This window comes from Rattus norvegicus, chromosome 1 (assembly GCF_021556685.1).
Source record: "Rattus norvegicus strain SHRSP/BbbUtx chromosome 1, alternate assembly SHRSP_T2T, whole genome shotgun sequence".
NCBI lineage: Eukaryota > Metazoa > Chordata > Mammalia > Rodentia > Muridae > Rattus > Rattus norvegicus.
In genome coordinates this window covers 125246244-125266559 of record NC_141534.1, presented here as the reverse complement: position 1 = coordinate 125266559, position 20316 = coordinate 125246244, and the positions used below count along the sequence as shown (strand labels likewise).

Sequence of the window (20316 nt, the reverse complement as noted above, 5' to 3'; positions counted from 1 at the left end):
TTTTTTTTTATTAACTTGAGTATTTCTTATATACATTTCAAGTGTTATTCCCTTTCCCGGTATCCGGGCAAACATCCCCCTCCCCCCTCCCCTTCCTTATGGGTGTTCCCCTCCCAACCCTCCCCCCATTGCCGCCCTCCCCCCATAGTCTAGTTCACTGGGGGTTCAGTCTTAGCAGGACCCAGGGCTTCCCCTTCCACTGGTGCTCTTACTAGGATATGCATTGCTACCTATGAGGTCAGAGTCCAGGGTCAGTCCATGTATAGTCTTTGGGTAGGGGCTTAGTCCCTGGAAGCTCTGGTTGCTTGGCATTGTTGTACATATGGAGTCTCGAGCCCCTTCAAGCTCTTCCAGTTCTTTCTCTGATTCCTTCAACGGGGGTCCTATTCTCAGTTCAGTGGTTTGCTGCTGGCATTCGCCTCTGTATTTGCTGTATTCTGGCTGTGTCTCTCAGGAGCGATCTACATCCGGCTCCTGTCGGCCTGCACTTCTTTGCTTCATCCATCTTGTCTAATTGGGTGGCTGTATACTTATGGGCCACATGTGGGGCAGGCTCTGAATGGGTGTTCCTTCAGTCTCTGTTTTAATCTTTTCCTCTCCCTTCCCTGCCAAGGGTATTCTTTTTCCTCATTTAAAGAAGGAGTGAAGCATTCACATTGTGATCATCCGTCTTGAGTTTCGTTTGTTCTAGGGATCTAGGGTAATTCAAGCATTTGGGCTAATAGCCACTTATCAGTGAGTGCATACCATGTATGTCTTTCTGTGATTGGGTTAGCTCACTCAGGATGATATTTTCCAGTTCCAACCATTTGCCTACGAATTTCATAAAGTCGTTGTTTTTGATACCTGAGTAATATTCCATTGTGTAGATGTACCACATTTTCTGTATCCATTCCTCTGTAGAAGGGCATCTGGGTTCTTTCCAGCTTCTGGCTATTATAAATAAGGCTGCAATGAACATAGTGGAGCACGTGTCTTTTTTATATGTTGGGGCATCATTTGGGTATATGCCCAAGAGAGGTATAGCTGGATCCTCAGGCAGTTCAATGTCCAATTTTCTGAGGAACCTCCAGACTGATTTCCAGAATGGTTGTACCAGTTTGCAATCCCACCAACAATGGAGGAGTGTTCCTCTTCCTCCACATCCTCGCCGGCATCTGTTGTCCCCTGAGTTTTTGATCTTAGCCATTCTCACTGGTGTGAGGTGAAATCTCAGGGTTGTTTTGATTTGCATTTCCCTTATGACTAAAGATGTTGAACATTTCTTTAGGTGTTTCTCAGCCATTCGGCATTCCTCAGCTGTTAATTCTTTGTTTAGCTCTGAACCCCATTTTTTAATAGGGTTATTTGTTTCCCTGCAGTCTAACTTCTTGAGTTCTTTGTATATTTTGGATATAAGGCCTCTATCTGTTGTAGGATTGGTAAAGATCTTTTCCCAATCTGTTGGTTGCCGTTTTGTCCTAACCACAGTGTCCTTTGCCTTACAGAAGCTTTGTAGTTTTATGAGATCCCATTTGTCGATTCTTGATCTTAGAGCGTAAGCCATTGGTGTTTTGTTTAGGAAGTTTTTTCCTGTGCCCATGTGTTCCAGATGCTTCCCTAGTTTTTCTTCTATTAGTTTGAGTGTGTCTGGTTTGATGTGGAGGTCCTTGATCCACTTGGACTTAAGCTTTGTACAGGGTGATAAGCATGGATCGATCTGCATTCTTCTACATGTTGACCTCCAGTTGAACCAGCACCATTTGCTGAAAATGCTATCTTTTTTCCATTTGATGGTTTTGGCTCCTTTGTCAAAAATCAAGTGACCATAGGTGTGTGGGTTCATTTCTGGGTCTTCAATTCTATTCCATTGGTCTATCTGTCTGTCTCTGTACCAATACCATGCAGTTTTTATCACTATTGCTCTGTAATACTGCTTGAGTTCAGGGATAGTGATTCCCCCTGAAGTCCTTTTATTGTTGAGGATAGCTTTAGCTATCCTGGGTTTTTTGTTATTCCAGATGAATTTGCAAATTGTTCTGTCTAACTCTTTGAAGAATTGGGTTGGTATTTTGATGGGGATTGCATTGAATCTGTAGATTGCTTTTGGTAAAATGGCCATTTTTACTATATTAATCCTGCCAATCCATGAGCATGGGAGATCTTTCCATCTTCTGAGGTCTTCTTCAATTTCCTTCTTCAGTGTCTTGTAGTTCTTATTGTGCAGATCTTTTACTTGCTTGGTTAAAGTCACACCGAGGTACTTTATATTATTTGGGTCTATTATGAAGGGTGTCGTTTCCCTAATTTCTTTCTCGGCTTGTTTTTCTTTTGTGTAGAGGAAGGCTACTGATTTATTTGAGTTAATTTTATACCCAGCCACTTTGCTGAAGTTGTTTATCAGCTTTAGTAGTTCTCTGGTGGAACTTTTGGGATCACTTAAATACACTATCATATCATCTGCAAACAGTGATCTTTTGACTTCTTCTTTTCCGATCTGTATCTCCTTGACCTCCTTTTGTTGTCTGATTGCTCTGGCTAGAACTTCAAGAACTATATTGAATAAGTAGGGAGAGAGTGGGCAGCCATGTCTAGTCCCTGATTTTAGTGGGATTGCTTTGAGTTTCTCTCCATTTAGTTTAATGTTAGCAACTGGTTTGCTGTATATGGCTTTTACTATGTTCAGGTTTGGGCCTTGAATTCCTATTCTCTCCAGGACTTTTATCATGAAGGGGTGTTGAATTTTGTCAAATGCTTTCTCAGCGTCTAATGAAATGATCATGTGGTTTTGTTCTTTCAGTTTGTTTATATAATGGATCACGTTGATGGTTTTCCGTATATTAAACCATCCCTGCATGCCTGGGATGAAGCCTACTTGGTCATGGTGGATGATTGTTTTGATGTGGTCTTGGATTCGGTTTGCCAGAATTTTATTGAGTATTTTTGCATCGATATTCATAAGGGAAATTGGTCTGAAGTTCTCTTTCTTTGTTGTGTCTTTGTGTGGTTTAGGTATAAGAGTATTTGTGGCTTCGTAGAAGGTGTTCGGTAGTGATCCATCTGTTTCAATTTTGTGGAATAGTTTGGATAATATTGGTATGAGGTCTTCTATGAAGGTTTGGTAGAATTCTGTACTAAACCCGTCTGGACCTGGGCTCTTTTTGGTTGGGAGACCTTTAATGACTGCTTCTATTTCCTTAGGAGTTATGGGGTTGTTTAACTGGTTTATCTGTTCCTGATTTAACTTCGGTACCTGGTATCTGTCTAGGAAATTATCCATTTCCTGAAGATTTTCAAGTTTTGTTGAATATAGGTTTTTATAGTAAGATCTGATGATTTTTTGAATTTCCTCTGAATCTGTTGTTATGTCTCCCTTTTCATTTCTGATTTTGTTAATTTGGACGCACTCTCTGTGTCCTCTCGTTAGTATGGCTAATGGTTTATCTATCTTGTTGATTTTCTCAAAGAACCAACTTTTGGTTCTGTTGATTCTTTCTATGGTCCTTTTTGTTTCTACTTGGTTGATTTCCGCTCTGAGTTTGATTATTTCCTGCCTTCTACTCCTCCTGGGTGTATTTGCTTCTTTTTGTTCTAGAGCTTTTAGGTGTGCTGTCAAGCTGCTGACATATGCTCTTTCCTGTTTCTTTCTGCAGGCACTCAGCGCTATGAGTTTTCCTCTTAGCACAGCTTTCATTGTGTCCCATAAGTTTGGGTATGTTGTACCTTCATTTTCATTAAATTCTAAAAAGTTTTTATTTCTTTCTTTATTTCTTCATTGACCAGGTTATCATTGAGTAGAGCATTGTTCAATTTCCAAGTATATGTGGGCATTCTTCCTTGATTGTTATTGAAGACCAGTTTTAGGCCGTGGTGGTCCGATAGCACGCATGGGATTATTTCTATCTTTCTGTACCTGTTGAGGCCTGTTTTTTGACCAATTATATGGTCAATTTTGGAGAAAGTACCATGAGGAGCTGAGAAGAAGGTATATCCTTTTGCTTTAGGATAGAATGTTCTATAAATATCCGTTAAGTCCATTTGGCTCATGACTTCTCTTAGTCTGTCTACATCTCTGTTCAATTTCTGTTTCCATGATCTGTCCATTGATGAGAATGGGGTGTTGAAATCTCCCACTATTATTGTGTGAGGTGCAATGTGTGTTTTGAGCTTTAGTAAGGTTTCTTTTATGTATGTAGGTGCCCTTGTATTTGGGGCATAGATATTTAGGATTAAGAGTTCATCTTGTTGGATTTTTCCTTTGATGAATATGAAGTGTTCTTTCTTATCTTTTTTGATGACTTTTAATTGAAAATTGATTTTATTTGATATTAGAATGGCTACTCCAGCTTGCTTCCTCTGACCATTTGCTTGGAAAATTATTTTCCAGCCTTTCACTCTGAGGTAATGTCTGTCTTTGTCTCTGAGGTGTGTTTCCTGTAGGCAGCAGAATGCAGGGTCCTCCTTGCGTATCCAGTTTGTTAATCTATGTCTTTTTATTGGGGAGTTGAGGCCATTGATGTTGAGAGATATTAAGGAGTAGTGATTATTGCTTCCCGTTATATTCATATTTGGATGTGAGGATATGTTTGTGTGCTTTCATTCTCTTTGTTTTGTTGCCAAGACGATTAGTTTCTTGCTTCTTCTAGGTTATAGCTTGCCTCCTTATGTTGGGCTTTACCATTTATTATAATTTGTAGTGCTGGATTTGTAGAAAGATATTGTGTAAATTTGGTTTTGTCATGGAATATCTTGGTTTCTCCATCTATGTTAATTGAGAGTTTTGCAGGATACAGTAACCTGGGCTGGCATTTGTGTTCTCTTAGGGTCTGTATGACATCAGTCCAGGATCTTCTGGCCTTCATAGTTTCTGGCGAGAAGTCTGGTGTGATTCTGATATGTCTGCCTTTATATGTTACTTGACCTTTTTCCCTTACTGCGTTTTTGTGCGTTTGGTGTTTTGACTATTATGTGACGGGAGGTGTTTCTTTTCTGGTCCAATCTATTTGGAGTTCTGTAGGCTTCTTGTATGCCTATGGGTATCTCTTTTTTTAGATTAGGGAAGTTTTCTTCTATGATTTTGTTGAAGATATTTACTGGTCCTTTAAGCTGGGAGTCTTCACTCTCTTCTATACCTATTATCCTTAGGTTTGATCTTCTCATTGAGTCCTGGATTTCCTGTATGTTTTGGACCAGTAGCTTTTTCAGCTTTACATTATCTTTGACAGTTGAGTCAATGATTTCTATGGAATCTTCTGCTCCTGATATTTTCTCTTCCATCTCTTGTATTCTGTTGGTGAAGCTTGTATCTACAGCTCCTTGTCTCTTTTTTTGGTTTTCTATATCCAGGGTTGTTTCCATGTGTTCTTTCTTGATTGCTTCTATTTCCATTTTTAATTCCTTCAACTGTTTGATTGTGTTTTCCTGGAATTCTTTCAGGGATTTTTGCGATTCCTCTCTGTAGGCTTCTACTTGTTTATTAATATTTTCCTGTGTTTCCCTAAGGGAGTTCTTCACATCTTTCTTGAAGTCCTCCAGCATCATGATCAAATATGATTTTGAAACTAGATCTTGCTTTTCTGGTGTGTTTGGATATTCCATGTTTGTTTTGGTGGGAGAATTGGGCTCCGATGATGCCAAGTAGTCTTGGTTTCTGTTGCTTGGGTTCCTGCGCTTGCCTCTCGCCATCAGATTATCTCTAGTGTTACTTTGTTCTGCTATTTCTGACAGTGGCTAGACTGTCCTATAAGCCTGTGTGTCAGGAGTGCTGTAGACCTCTTTTCCTGTTTTCTTTCAGCCAGTTATGGGAACAGAGTGTTCTGCTTTCGGGCGTGTAGTTTTTCCTCTCTACAGGTCTTCAGCTGTTCCTGTGGGCCTGTGTCTTGAGTTCACCAGGCAGCTTTCTTGCAGCAGAAAAGTTGGTCTTACCTGTGGTCCCGAGGCTCAAGTTCGCTCGTGGGGTGCTGCCCAGGGGTCTCTGCGGTGACAGCAACCAGGAATACCTGTGCCGCCTCTTCTGGGAGCTTCAGTGCACCAGGGTTCCAGATGGCCTTTGGTATTTTCCTCTGGTGTCCGAGATGTATGTACAGGGAGCAGTCTCTTCTGGTTTCCCAGGCTTGTCTGCCTCTCTGAAGGTTTAGCTCTCCCTCCTACGGGATTTGGGTGCAGAGAACTGTTTATCCGGTCTGTTTCCTTCAGGGTCCGGCGGTGTCTCTGGCAGGGGTCCTGCCGCTCCTGGGCCCTCCCCCACAGGAGCCCAGAGGCCTTATACAGTTTCCTCTTGGGCCAGGGATGTGGGCAGTGGTGAGCAGTGTTGGTCGTCTCTTCCGCTCTGCAGCCTCAGGAGTGCCCACCTGACCAGGCGGTTGGGTCTCTCTCTCACAGGTTCTGGGGATAAAATAAATTTAAAAATATGATAGTAGGTAAATCCATGTACTACAAATGAAATTGCGCTTAAAACTGTATTCTCATGAAAAAAGTCCTTTTGGTACTCATAGGTTTTAGACAAAAAAAATCCATTCTTCCCCTTAAAACCTGAAGACAAAGTATGCCTGAAGGAGAAGTTACTTATGTGCACATATTGTCATGTAGCATACAACAAAACAAGAGGATTGGTGGAGAACTCTACAAGAATGTTCTTATTTTTCTCACCCCACAGTATAGTCCCCTCCTGGTCCACGTCACTCCCAGACTGTTCCACATCCTGTACTTCCACCCCACCCTCCCTCCAGTCACCATGAGGATGCCCCAACCCCACCTACCCCACCAGAACTCTAAACTTCACGTCTCTTGAGGGTTAGGTGCATCTTCTCTGACTGAACCCAGACCCAGGAGTCCTCTGCTCTATATGTGATGGAGGCCTCATCTCAGCTGGTGTATGCTGCCTCCTTGGTGATCCAATGTCTGAGAGATCTTGGAAGTCCAGGTTTACTAAGACTGCTGGGATCTTCCTACAGGGATGTCTTCCTCATCAACACCCTCCAGCTTTGCCTTAATTCAATCAGAGCGGTCAGGTTTCACTGGTTGGGAGCACATATCAGCTTTTTATTCTTAGCTGACTCTTGGGTCTTTCGGAGAGCAGTCATGATAAGTCCCTTTTCTGTGAATGCCCCATAGACTCAGTAATGGTGTCAGGTCTTGGGGCCTCCCCTTGAGATGGATCCCACTTTGGGCCTGTGAGAACACACAGGGATTCAAGGATAGGATATAACTGTTTTTTTTTCCCAAAAGGATTTAAAGTGTCATCTTAAAGCCAAACCTGTACTTTGATTACTACTAGGGACATCTAATGTATGCTCTTCTTCAGAGACATAGAAGGAATGATGTAGCACCTGTTCGCTGCCACATAACGTTACACACAAGTCATCACATGGTTAAAGTTCAATGATAATCCTTTGAGGCTTCCTCACAGAATTAATGGATGGAGAGAAATATTTTGCGATGAGTACATTACTAAAAAAAATTTAATAACTTAATTTAATTAATTATTTTAATTGACCATTATTTTGTGTACAATATTTATTCTTCATTTTGTAATAGTTCACTCTTGCAAATATTTTCCATTTAATTTACACTCCAAATTATACAACTAACAGGACTTTATTCGTTGAAGCCTTGAAGCTGTGAAAATGGCAACAGCCAGCAAGGATGCGGCAGTATTTCTGGCAAGTAATTGAATCTAACTCCTTTAGTGATAACCGTTAACATTTTTAGATTGTTCCAGGACACATGCTAGATTTCATTAGGGCTCATGAATTAGCTCTGCATAACTGTGGTGAGGGTCTTTCTGAAAGGAAGACAGTTGTCATCTTTCCTACTGAATGCAGAAAGTGATGAGAAGTCAACATGAAGACAGCCCATTCCTCTCAAATTTTCTTTTGTTTTGCATGGAGGAAAAAACTTTTTCTCCTTAAAGAAACAACTCTTTAATTGCTCCTCATAGGGTTAATATTATCGAGGTCTTCAATGTATATCCCAGCACAAAAAAGGGTCTATTTATTTCCTTTGTTGATGTTGAACTTTTCCTGTCTAAATTTCTTGTTTTTTACTTATTCATTTTTATTGGATATTTTAATTATTTGGATTTCAAATGTTTTCTCATTTTCCAGTTTCCCGTCTACAAAACTTTACCCCATTCCCCCACCCCAGCTTCTATGAGGGTGCTCCCCCACCAACCCACGGACATCCACTTCACTGCCCTGGTATTCTCCTAGACTGTGGTGTCTAGTCTTCACAGGACTAAGGGTCTCTCCTTCCATATGCAGCTGGAGCCATGGATCCCTCCATGTGTACTCTTTGCTTGGTGGTCTAGTCCCTGGGAGCTCTGGTGTGTCTGGTAGGTTGAGATTGCTGTTCTTGCTAGGGGGTTCCAAATCTTGACCTCCTTCATTCATTTCCATAACTCCTCCATTGGAGTTCCATTTCTCAGTCCAAAGGTGCACTGCAAGCATCTGTATCTGTATTTGTTAGTCTCTGACAAAGTCTCTCAGGAGACTTCTCTATCAGGCTCCTGTCAACAAGCACTTCTTGGCATCAGCAATGGTGTCTGGGTTTGGTGTCTGTATATGTGATGGATCCCAAGGTGGGACAGTCTCTGGATGGCCTTTCCTTCAAGCTCTGCTCCACATTTTGTCCTTCTAGTTTATTTAGACATGATCAATTCTGGGTTAAAATTTTGAGATGAGTAGATGATCCTGTTCCCCAACTTGGAGCCTTGCCTAACCTCTGGATAAGCTCTCTAGAGTTTCTCCCTCCTTTGTTGGACAGTTCAGCTAATCTCATCTCTTTGGGTCCTGGTAAGCTCTTTTTTTTGGTATCAGGGACTTTGTGGTGGCTACCCACAATTCCTCATCCTCCATTTCTCTACACATCTGTTCAATTCCCTGACACTCTGAATATCATCCTGGTCTCCTCCCACAACTGTTCCTGTCCCCTTTTTTTCCCTCCTCCTCCTCATCTCTTCTCAGTAGCTGGTATGATAAGTCTTTTCTAGGATAAACACGATCCTGTTCCTAATGTTTCTTTTTCAACGCATATATACTTACAAAATATATGGGCTTAAACCAAAATTTTGAAACCTTGATCCTGAGTGTTAGTGGTATTCAATTTCTGTTGTATTACATTAAAGATTTTCTGTACTTTGTTTTGAAATTTGCTGATTGCAAATTCTCCAAAAGAAAGATTTATTGGTTGGCCAAGAAAGAAATCGAAGATGACCTACTGAAAGGAAATCAGCTACATTTGATAATCTGTGACTTTAAGGCCAGGCTAGTGGGAGGCATTTTACCACCAGCCTCTGTCCAGTAGGATATCCCTAAGAATTTACAAGTGTGTCTGTATGAATTGTGTAACTGATGAGAACTTTGGTGGAAATTTCAAGATATTTTTTGAAACCTGATGAGTTTTTGATTAACAAGCTACCAACAATATATGTGGTTATAAAAACGGTTCTGCAATCAGGACTCTAAAATTTCTCCTTTATTCTATGTTCTCTTCAGTTTGTCAGTAGTGCTGGAGGGATAGAGATCATCTACTCGTGTGTTTTCAGTTGGTAAAGAAATCTCACCACTCACTACAATGCAAATGAGACTCACATTGTTAAGATTGATTAGGCCTATTGCACACAAGCCAAGCAAAAAAGGTCCAACACTGGCATCATGTGACTTAATTGGAATATTGATCTTATCCTCTAAGATCATCAACTTGTCCCTCATTGCATAATAGTACAGGCTCCAGACAGAATATCGTTCATACTCCTGACAGAGTGCTGCTCACTGGAAGTGAAATATTTATTTCCAAGCAGCCACCCATCCCTTTGAAGCACCAAGCATGTTTTTGGCATAACATAAATAACATTAGAATCTGACTTAAACTGCTCTGTGTAGCATCTCTGTAGCATTCTCCCATTGCTTTCTCCACTGGGAAAGGCCTCTATCAAAGCAGCTGTTTACTTACTTCTAACCTGCACATTGCTCTTTTCATCTCAATCCTCTGTGGCTATCTTACTCCTTTCAATCTCTCCTTTCTTTCTACTGAATTTATTTTGGCCATTTTAGGTACTAGATATCATGAACATAAACCTCCTTAAATCCAGAGGAATATTGCTCAGTCATGGCCCTGACTCAATCACTTGTACGCTGTTCACGTTCTAGCAATCAAGCAAAAATACTTCCTGCTATTGAATTTGTTTTTCGGCATTATTTTAATTCCATATTTCTTAAACAATAATATTGTTGCTGTTTCTATTGTTATCAAAATACTTTCTCAGTGCATCCTCATCAGCAGCTTTGAAACAATAAATTTCATTGACCTCTGTATTTTATATTTGGACCCTCTAGCTCTTGATTACCTCTGTGGATTGTCACAATCTGTATTAATCAGACTTGCTTCCTCAGAGTAGTTTTCTACTTTATATCAGAGCGGCATCTGGAAACCTAGAAGAGAAAAGTGGTAACCTGGAGTTTCAATACCCAGAGCATATTTTGGGGTGACTTTTTAGTAATACGTTTCCAGCTTATCTTATTACTCTAATGGCAAACATCTTCAGAATCTACTGATTCTTCAGGATTACCTTGTCTTACATCTTTCTCCCTGTCTCTCCCTCTGTGTCTCACTCTCTTTCTTCTTTCCCTCCATGTCTCTCTCTATATCTATTTATATCTCTCATTTCTTTTTAGTGCATTAAGTATAAAGGCAGAGATAAAGAGTAACACATCGTATTTCTTACTTAGTCTTTTAGCCTTAATCTTCCAGAATTCCCTTTCCTCTGAGCTAAAATTTGTTTCTTGAAGGTACCTGAGAAATTTGAAATTCAAAATATCAATACTGAAGCCACTTAATGTGAAAACCTTGCTCTATTGGAAATGAATACCAGTCATTTTGCCACAAATAATCAATCAGCTTTGATAAAGAAGAGATCAGCATTAAAGAGGTAAAATCTCTGTGAAGTCATTCCTTAGGGTCGCCAGGCAGAAACTGTGTTCCAAAAATGACGAGGTAATAAGTCTTTTGCTTACTAACTTTACAATGACAAAATTCACCTTAGAGACACAGGATATGAAGGAAGGAAGATTTCATGGACAGCCAGTGAGGCTTTTCACGGGGGTGGGGGTGGGGTGGGTAGGTATGGATTTCCTGAAGACATGCATGAAGAGGTTACTAATGAATGTAAATTTCAGTTGCTGCAAGGAACCCTAGTATTTGGGGGGGGCTGCAAGAATAATAGGATAACCAGAACTATCAACAACAGCCACGGCGAGGAAATAGGCATAGCTATCTTTGATACAATAAAAACTGTACATGTGCTGCAGAGGGCAGAGCTAGAAAAGTTCTCAATTGCCTTAAAAGATATCAGAAAATAGTAAGTGGATCACAATTGATAAGGTATTGAATTATAAACATTGCTGAGGTTTGACTTTGCTTTCTTTACATTGTTCCTTGATTGTTCTCTCTTAAAGAGAAAAGGTACTTAAAACAATAGAACAACAATGGATCCATGTCTAAGATCAACAATTTACAAATAGGACCACATAAAATTAAAAAGCTTCTCTCAGGCAAAGGCCACTGTCAATTGGACAAAATGGCAACCCACAAATTGAGAAAAGACCTTCAACAACCTTACATCTAATAGAGGTTTAATATCCAAAATATAAAACTACTCAAGAAGTTTTACTCAATACAACCAAAAAATCCTATTTAAAAATGGGATACAGAGCGAAACAAAGTATATTCAATGAGGGAATCAGAAATGGCACAGACACACCTAGAGAAATGTTCAACATCCTTAGTCATCAGGGAAATGCAAATCAATATGACCCTGAGATTCCACCTTATACCAATCAGAATGGCTGAGATATAAAGCTCAGATGCTAACAAGTGCAGGTGAGAGTGTGGAGGAAGAGAAATACTACTACATTGCTGGTGGGACTGCAAGCTGCTAAAATCACTTTGAAAATCAATTTGACAACTATTCCAAAAATGGGACATATTTCAAATTGAGGATCAAGCCACTCCTGTGCATATACCCAAAAGATGTTGCAACATATAACAAAGACACATGCTGTACTATATTCTTAACAGCCTTATTTATAATAGCTAGAAGCTGGAAACAACCCAGATATTTCTCAATAGAAAAATGAGTACAGAAAATGAGATACATATGCACAATGGAGAATTACTCAGATATTAAAAACAATAACATCGTGAAATTCATATGCATATGGATGGAACTAGAAAATATTATCTGGAATGAGGTAACCTAAGCACAAAAGAACAGACATGATATGCACTAACTGATAAGTGGATATTAACCCAAAAGCTCAGAATATCCAAGATACAATTTACAGACCATTTGAAGTTCAAGAAGGATGAAGACAAAATGTGAAAGTATCAGAAAGTATTCTTTGAAGGGGAAACACAATATTCATGGGAGGAAATATAGGGACAATGAGTGCAGCAGAGACTGAAGGAAAGGCCATCCAGGGATTGCCCTACCTGTTGATCCCTTCCATATGCAGCCACCAAACCCAGTCACTATTGCTGTTGCCAAGATGTGCTTGTGGACAGGAGTGTAATATGAAAATTTTCTGAGAGGCTCTATCAGAGCCTTACTAATACAAATTAAGCAGCTAACCATCCAACTGAGCAGAAGGACCCCAGTTGAGGCGTTAGAGATAGAACTGAAGGAGATTATAGGATTTGCAACCACATACGAAGAACAACATTATCAACCAACCAGACACCCCAGAGCTCCCTCAGACTAAACCACCAACCAAAGATTGCTCATTTGGGGACACATGGCTCCAGCCACCTATGTAGCAGAGGATGGAATTGTCTGGCACCAACAGGAGGAGAATTCCTTGGTCCTTGGAAGGCTCTTTTCCCTAGTGTAGGGGAACGCCAGGGTGTTGAGGTGGGAGTGGGTCTGTGGGAGGAGGAGAATCCTCATAGAAGCATTGGGAAGTGAGATGGGAGAGGAGGGAAGCAGGAAAGTGAATAATATTAGAAATTTAGATACATAAACTATCCAATAAAAAGGAGGGAGAAAAAAGTAATTTATGAATGCAAAAAAATATTTTTTGAAAAGCTTTCATGGTTTATTCCCTCACATATGTAATCATATCCTTCAGTGGATATAAACAAACTAATTACTATAATTTTATGGCCAGCCTAGGCTAGAGATTGAGATTGTTTCTCAAAGTTTCTGAAATAAAGAAAGGATAGTCAAAAGAAGAAATTATGAAAATGAGAGGAGGAAAAAGACAGGACTCCAATATTCAGAGATAATGAAAAGCTCAGAAGACATGGGTTAAATGATTATCAAATGTAAACTAGAATTCTCTGCTGTGAAAAGGAGGGGACTTGGAAAAACTGAGCATTGTTAGACTTCTCCCAAGAGAAACAAAAACAATAGGTACAGAATACGTTTTATTCCCAGATAGTGGACCCTGTATCCATTGTGTGAATTTTAAGATCGATGAATTCCATACCGCTACAATTCTTCTAACTGCCCCATATTAAGTAATCATTGAATTGGTCTATTATAAGTCCTCTTCATTATATACACATGGTAAGCAGTACATAGAAATTTTTATAAGTTGCAAAAATAATACTGTCAATTTTCTAATTGGAATCAACTGCAGAAATCACAAAGGCATAATTTCTATCCATAAAATACATAGTATAGATTACTGCATACATCTTATACAGGATTTTATTCTTAGAAACTATTAAGGTGGTTATTCCCCTTTTCAACTTGATGAGACCTAGAATCACCTGAGACACAAGCTTCAATCATGACTGAGCAGGATTATCATAAATAACTTAATTTAGGTAGGAGAACCTGTTTCGTGGGTAGCAAAAGTTGTGGATCTTAAGCATTGGCCTTTTCACTAACAGGTTGACTTTCTCTGTCCCAAGCAATAAATCTAAAACCCAAAGCTCAGAGAATGATACTTTTATATAATATCCACAAATACTCATTACTTTTAAAATAAAAATGTAATTTATTTAAAAATAAAGGTTAGGAGTTTTCAGCATCCTAATTCCACCTTGATACCTTATCTTGATAGCTGAAAAAAATCTTACATTCATTTTCTTGTTATCTAACCCTATATAATTCTTAACTTTTGTCATTATTGTATAAAATCTGAAAGGTAAACTAATTCATGGTATAACAACCTTAACCTTGATCTGCTCAGGGACAGATGAAGATGGAATGATTATGTTAAGAGCCGATCTATTCTACACAACAACCCCATGTCTAGAAAGTGATATTGATACAGTGTATTTAAAAATAACAAATCAGTTCTGTCTGATTACGTACTTTCTGCTAGGCATCCGCTGACAACTTTGACAAATACAACCCTACTGCATTGTAGTTTCAGTGGCTTATTCCTTCTATGAATCAGGATTTGAGAGGTATCTTAAAAATACAAGATGGTAGATGACAGACAGATCTTTTCAAGAAAACTTAAACTTCTCCAGCTTTGGCAGAATCTTCAGAGAAAGTGATCTGCAGTAGAACAATCTGTTTATGAGTGGTCAACACCTCCTCTCAGCATGGCATGAATTGATAAATTACCATGCATATTTGATCACTCTTACATCACAACAAATTTAGTCACACAGGGATAGCTTCTAAACGTTCTGTCATGGGGTAGGAAGCAAAGAATTTCCATATGTAGCCTGGAACAATTTTTCCATAATTTTTTATAATGGACAGTACAGATTGTCAAATATAAATCACAGTTTGATGTGTTTCAGTAAGTCAAGGATATACTTGGTGGAGTATGGTAGGGTTTGATGTGAAGAGTTTCCTCAGCAGGGCCAAACAAGGGCATCTCTCCATTAGAGTGAGTAGGACAGGTCTAGTACAGAATAGAGTTTAGTTGGTGGCATGAAATGTGTGTGTTGAGAAGGAGTAGAAGGAAAGAATGGGAAGAGGGGGCAGGAACATGTGGAGAAAGGAGAGAGGTAGAAGGAGCTCAGAGAAAGAAAAGTGGCAGGGAGAGAAAGAGAAATGAGGCTAAAAAGTCCCTTTTATTGCAAGCCAGACCTACCTGGATGTTGCTAATAACTGTTTGGTGGAGCCTAAAAGAAAAAAAATTAAGGTGCTGACATATCTCCATTTTTGTTTAATTAAAAATAGGAGAAACTAGAAAGAGGTGGTGGTGAATCTACAATAGGGTCAATGTGATCCTTTGCTCTTTTGATCCTGCCAATTTTGGGGTGATGTGGGAAAGCTAAGAAAATGGAGACAGGGATGTTGGTCAAGGCTTAGGAGATTTGTAAGTTTCCTTGCTGTCCAGGGTCTGTGGGAACATCTGTAGGTAAGAAGATGAAGACTCAAAGGAGTGCCTGTGTCTGTGAGAATAGGAGAGTAGGCTGGATCTTCCATGGGTTGCTCTTCTAGAGCTTTCCTGGATGTAGAGTTTGAGTAGATACCTAGAATTGAAAATGAAAAATAGGAAACACACACACACACACACACACACACACACACACACACACACACAAACACGAGGTAGAAAATAAAGTTAAGTAAGTAAGTTTGGGGAAAATAACTTTTTTTAGTGTACATTTGGAACGCTTAGGTCTTGGTGGTTGATATGAGGATACACTCAAATCCAGGGAACAGGAGAGGAATAGGTAACAGGTAGCAACTTGGCTATTGATTGGCAGATGGTGCCTGCTCAGTCCATGAGAGGTAGATCTGAGTGTGTTTCCTGGAGCTTATAAATATACAAAAGAGAAGTTTGTTAATACCATGAACAGTGTTTAAACTGAGATTAGAGAAGACAAAAGTCTTTTGGGGAGCAGAAGGAATAAGAAGGACTTCTATCCAGAAGAATGAATAGATATAAATTTAGTATGATGAAAAACTTTAAGTTTCTATTTAAAAGATAATCAAAATTTGATGACTTTGTGAACATGATAGTTGATCAGATGGATTTACTGTGAGAAATACTTCAAGGCTATAGTTAGGAAACTTAAATTTGTAACTTTGATAGTGGATATTTTAAAATTAGCTTGAGGTATACTTTAATATATATTTAGAAGACAATCAAAGGAAACATAATATATGAACTAGTGATACTAAAAGTAGGGTCACCTAGTGGAATATTTTTCTAGGGTTAGGCTCATTTAACAAAACTCCATTGTTAAGAATTGGAATTTTGAACTCTTAAAGTCTCAATACAACAATCATATAGTATGGTGAAGAAATATGAAACATTTAGTCACTAAAACCTTAATTTGGATAAGGAAATAGGAGAAAGTTTCATCTGTGAAAGGTTACATCTGAATTTGTATGTCCTTTATTATGAAGCCTATGAGTAATGCAAGCCTGTCGTCTTTTTTACCATAGATAAGAGAGTCTTAACTATTTAATGAATAGACTAATGAGCTAATATAGTAGTGGATTATCTAGTGATAAGCAGCCCGTTGCCTGTTTTCTAGTTGTCAATCTGCAACTAGCTTAGCTTCAATCTAATCAGAAGTCAGGGAAGAATAAAATATAATCTTGATCTAATATATTAGTTAAAATGACAGAAGTTAGTCTATAATCCATTACCTAAACAGTTTCTCCAGGTCCTGTTGTCTCCATCACAACTCATGCAAAGATTCATCAGGCCTAGAAGATGAGAGGCTCTCCCTGTGGAGAAGGAATATGGGAGCAATGACTAACCTTGCCTTAGGCATTATGATACATTTAATTCCCTGGGTGTCCTCTGTCTGTCTACAGATTAGCCTGAGCACTGGCAGCAGGTAAGGAAATGAACCATCTCTCTCAGTGGTCACTGTACCACAATCCAGGTAGAGTCACTTGTAACTATGATGTATCATCTTGGAGATCTTGTGCAAGTTCTCTGTGATGATTTGGAGGTCTCGGTCTGTCACAATATACTTAAATATTTAATGTTAAATTTAGCAGATTTCTGACAAGATTGAGAGCTAGGATCTGTTAAGTATATCTGAATTAGATATGTATCTGTTGTTAATTATTTGTTCTGGCTGATATCAAGAAGTACAGAGCTTATGGCTTAGTGACAGAATTACAGCAGCAAAACAAGGCTAAACATATATTTATGGGAGCTATCATTTTTTAATCTTGTAAATCTTTAAATTAGTATTAAAATTATTTACCACAGCTGGATAGAAACAATATAAAAAGTTTGTCTTAATTGTTAAATGTCTTTGGAGACTTTCATTCAGGCTGTTCTCCTAATGACAGATGTGAAGTAAGGACTGACCATAACAAACATGTCAGATAGTCATGAGACTGCCTTCATCCAAGATGGTGCTGAAAGTATACCTCCACCGGTGTTGGTTATATCTTTGAACCGAACAACAGTTATCTATAGAAGCATGACTATGTATCAACAGATGCAAACATAAAAAGATACAAATAGGCATGTTTTGTCTGGTGGACATGGCATTATGGAGATTTTCCCCTGTCACTGCAAGCAGCCTCTGCCACTGTGCAGGTCCTAGCATCACAGACTGAGCAGCACACTCTAAATGGTGGTGTGGCACACCTGAGGCAGGCTCATAGAGTAGCTCTGCTGCTGCTTCTCACACCACAGCTGGCTTAGAGCTACGGTAGATCCGAATGGAAAGGAAACAGAAATAAAAGTTTCCAGGGAGGTAAAAATTTAAGACTGCACATTGGACCAAACAGCCGCCAGCAGCAGTGAAAAAATATCTGGCGAGGCCAAGGTTCAGGGACCAGAAAGCAAGCTAGTTGGATCAAGAAATAAACTGGTTGAAAGGAAAGGTGGGCAAAGGCCTGAACAGAAAAAATCTTCCATTTATCAGATTGCTGCTGAGAGATGTCAAAGATTTTTTTCAATGTGTGGTTAAGTGGCCATTTAGAGTTACTATTTATACGGCATTGGAAAAAATTTAGAAGCCTTTAAGGCCAGGAGGTGTCCCAGTACAGATCTTAGAAATAGCAAAGTAGCCATTGTCTTAGAGTGAGAATAGTAGTTATTAAGCTTATAGATTCCAGAGTTCCAAGTATCAATTAATAACTCAGAATGGAATGAGCAACCAGACTAGATTGTCAGAACACCAGGTGATAACCTAGGGGTTGAGCTGGGACCAGCTGCTGAGCTGTGGAGCCAGGGCCCAAGGAGAATGGTTTGCCTAGGTGAGTATGCCAGCAGTGAGAGAGAAACCATCTCAAGGAGGGAAATAGAGCCCACCCAGTGGTAAAGGACCTAAGATGAGGAGTCAGCTAGAAAGGCCAGTCATCCTCTGTTGGCAAGGATATTAGAGGTTGTGGGTGTGAGCTAAATAGACACCAGTGGCCATTTACCCTGACCAATGCCTGAGTGGCAGGAGGGCATCTTCCCAATTTGCCCATGTTTGAGTAGAGAGGAATATTGAGCCAATTGCTGGAAAGTCCATGAAGTGGCAGGAAATGTGAATCTGCCAGTTTGCAAATCCAAGTTATAATGCCAAATGATGTATTTTATAAAGTCAAGGATATATTTTGCCGAACACAGTTTATTGTTATAGGTTGCATCAGCAGCCCCATGCTGAGGCATCTCTTTCCCCAAGGTAACAGCCATAAAATTGGTCTAGTATAGAATAGAGTTGAGATTGGGGAATGGGAAGTGGAGATGGGAAGGGAGTAGAGACGGAGAAGAGGATGGAGAAAAAGGAGAGGAGGAGGGCACTTGGGAACACAGAGAGAAAGGGGGGATGTAGAAGTGGAGTGCAAGAAGTGGGTCAGAGAGATAAAAAGGGGTAGAGAGAGAGGCTAAACATTCCCTTTCAGAGCAAGCCAGGCCTACCTGGCTGGACCTAGGTAACAGTTGGGTGGGACCTAGAAGGAATGATAAGGCGCTAACACATTTATTAATTCCTTATGCATTTCCTTTTCCTATGTAGTCTTTTACTTGCAGAAAGGATGTTGCTAAGTCATATTTACATTTACTGGAAAATAATTTTGTATGTACATTTAAAATCAGAAGCCATTCTACATTTTGTTCGTACTTTCATTCTCATATTCAGCAGGCATTTATATCACCAAGGCTTGAATGTTCATAGAAGAGCCTGAGTGATGTTTCTGCTTATAAAACAAGGATGGCTCTGCAGGATTTCCAATCATTTATGTCGGGAATGTCAAAATTACATGAAACTGCTGATCTGAAGTCATACACAGTCTTTGGCACCTACATACATCAACACTATGTTCAGGCACACGAACACACACACACACACACACACACAGAGAGAGAGAGAGAGAGAGAGAGAGAGAGAGAGAGAGAGAGAGAGAGAGAGAGAGAGAGACTGATACAGACAGAGGCAGAGAGAAAAGAACACACAAAGACAGAAGCTGAGTGAGAGACAGAGATGCAGAGAATGAGAGAGTCAGAGAGAAATATACATAAATGAATAAAACTAAAGTGAACGGGAAACCTGGGAACTTCCCAAGGGTGAACAAGGAGGCCTACTTTTGAGACACAGTGTGGATGTCTAAATTTCTTGGACTGTAGAGAACAAGGTATTCAACATCATAAAAAATGATTAAGAATCCCTTGTATAAGTTGCAGAGTTGGGATGTATTAGTGGACCCACTAACACTGCTATCTCCAAAGTCCACTGTCGGGTGTCGCTTTATGAAGAACTGCAGCTTCCATGGCACTGTGGGCCTACTACTTTGCCAGGGTCTAAGTGTCAATCTAGCCTTGATGTTCTCTGTTCCCTTAAAAAATGCCACTCACACAATTGCATTTTTCTTATTTATTACAATTTCACCAGTATCCAGAGACCTGGAGAGAGTCTTCGACAACATCATTCAGGGAAACGAGTCCTCAGAGCTAAAGGGGAAAATGGTAATCTTAAGATGCTCCAGGGAACCCTGATGTTGGAACATGACTCCTTAATCATCTAATACACAATGTCCGGTATCCATGCGGCTAAAATAAATGTAGATTGAAAGCATCATCATCATCATCACCATCACCACCATCACCACCATCACAATCATCGACATCATCATCATCATCTTCTTCATCATCATCATCATCATGAACAACCTAGGTAACCATGTTGGCACATGACTTTCCTTCTAGTATTTAAGAAGCAGAAACTCTCGATCTCAGAGTTCAAAGCGTGTCTTGTCTGAAAAGTGTGGCACAAGTCCAGCAAATTCTAATACTCTGTTTTAAAAATAAGCAAAAAAAACTAAATAAAAAGTGTATCATAGCAACATTTTTTAAAACATGAGGGAAACAAACTTCATCACTGAAAGATAAAACGATTCTTTTATTAAACAACAAATATTATGTTCATGGTAAGGTTTTCATTTACATGAACATATAGGAAATT

The 20316-nt window shown here is 39.5% G+C and overlaps 1 long non-coding RNA gene across 1 annotated transcript in view; it reads left to right on the top strand.

Moving 5' to 3' along the window:
• The window catches only part of LOC148007689 (uncharacterized), a 41531-nt gene extending 24168 nt beyond the window's left edge, over nt 1-17363 (top strand). The window contains exon 4 of the long non-coding RNA XR_015646691.1: nt 17210-17363. This is a non-coding gene — a long non-coding RNA (uncharacterized LOC148007689). The remainder of the gene's footprint in view (nt 1-17209) is intronic.
• The last annotated feature ends 2953 nt before the right edge of the window (nt 17364-20316 follow it).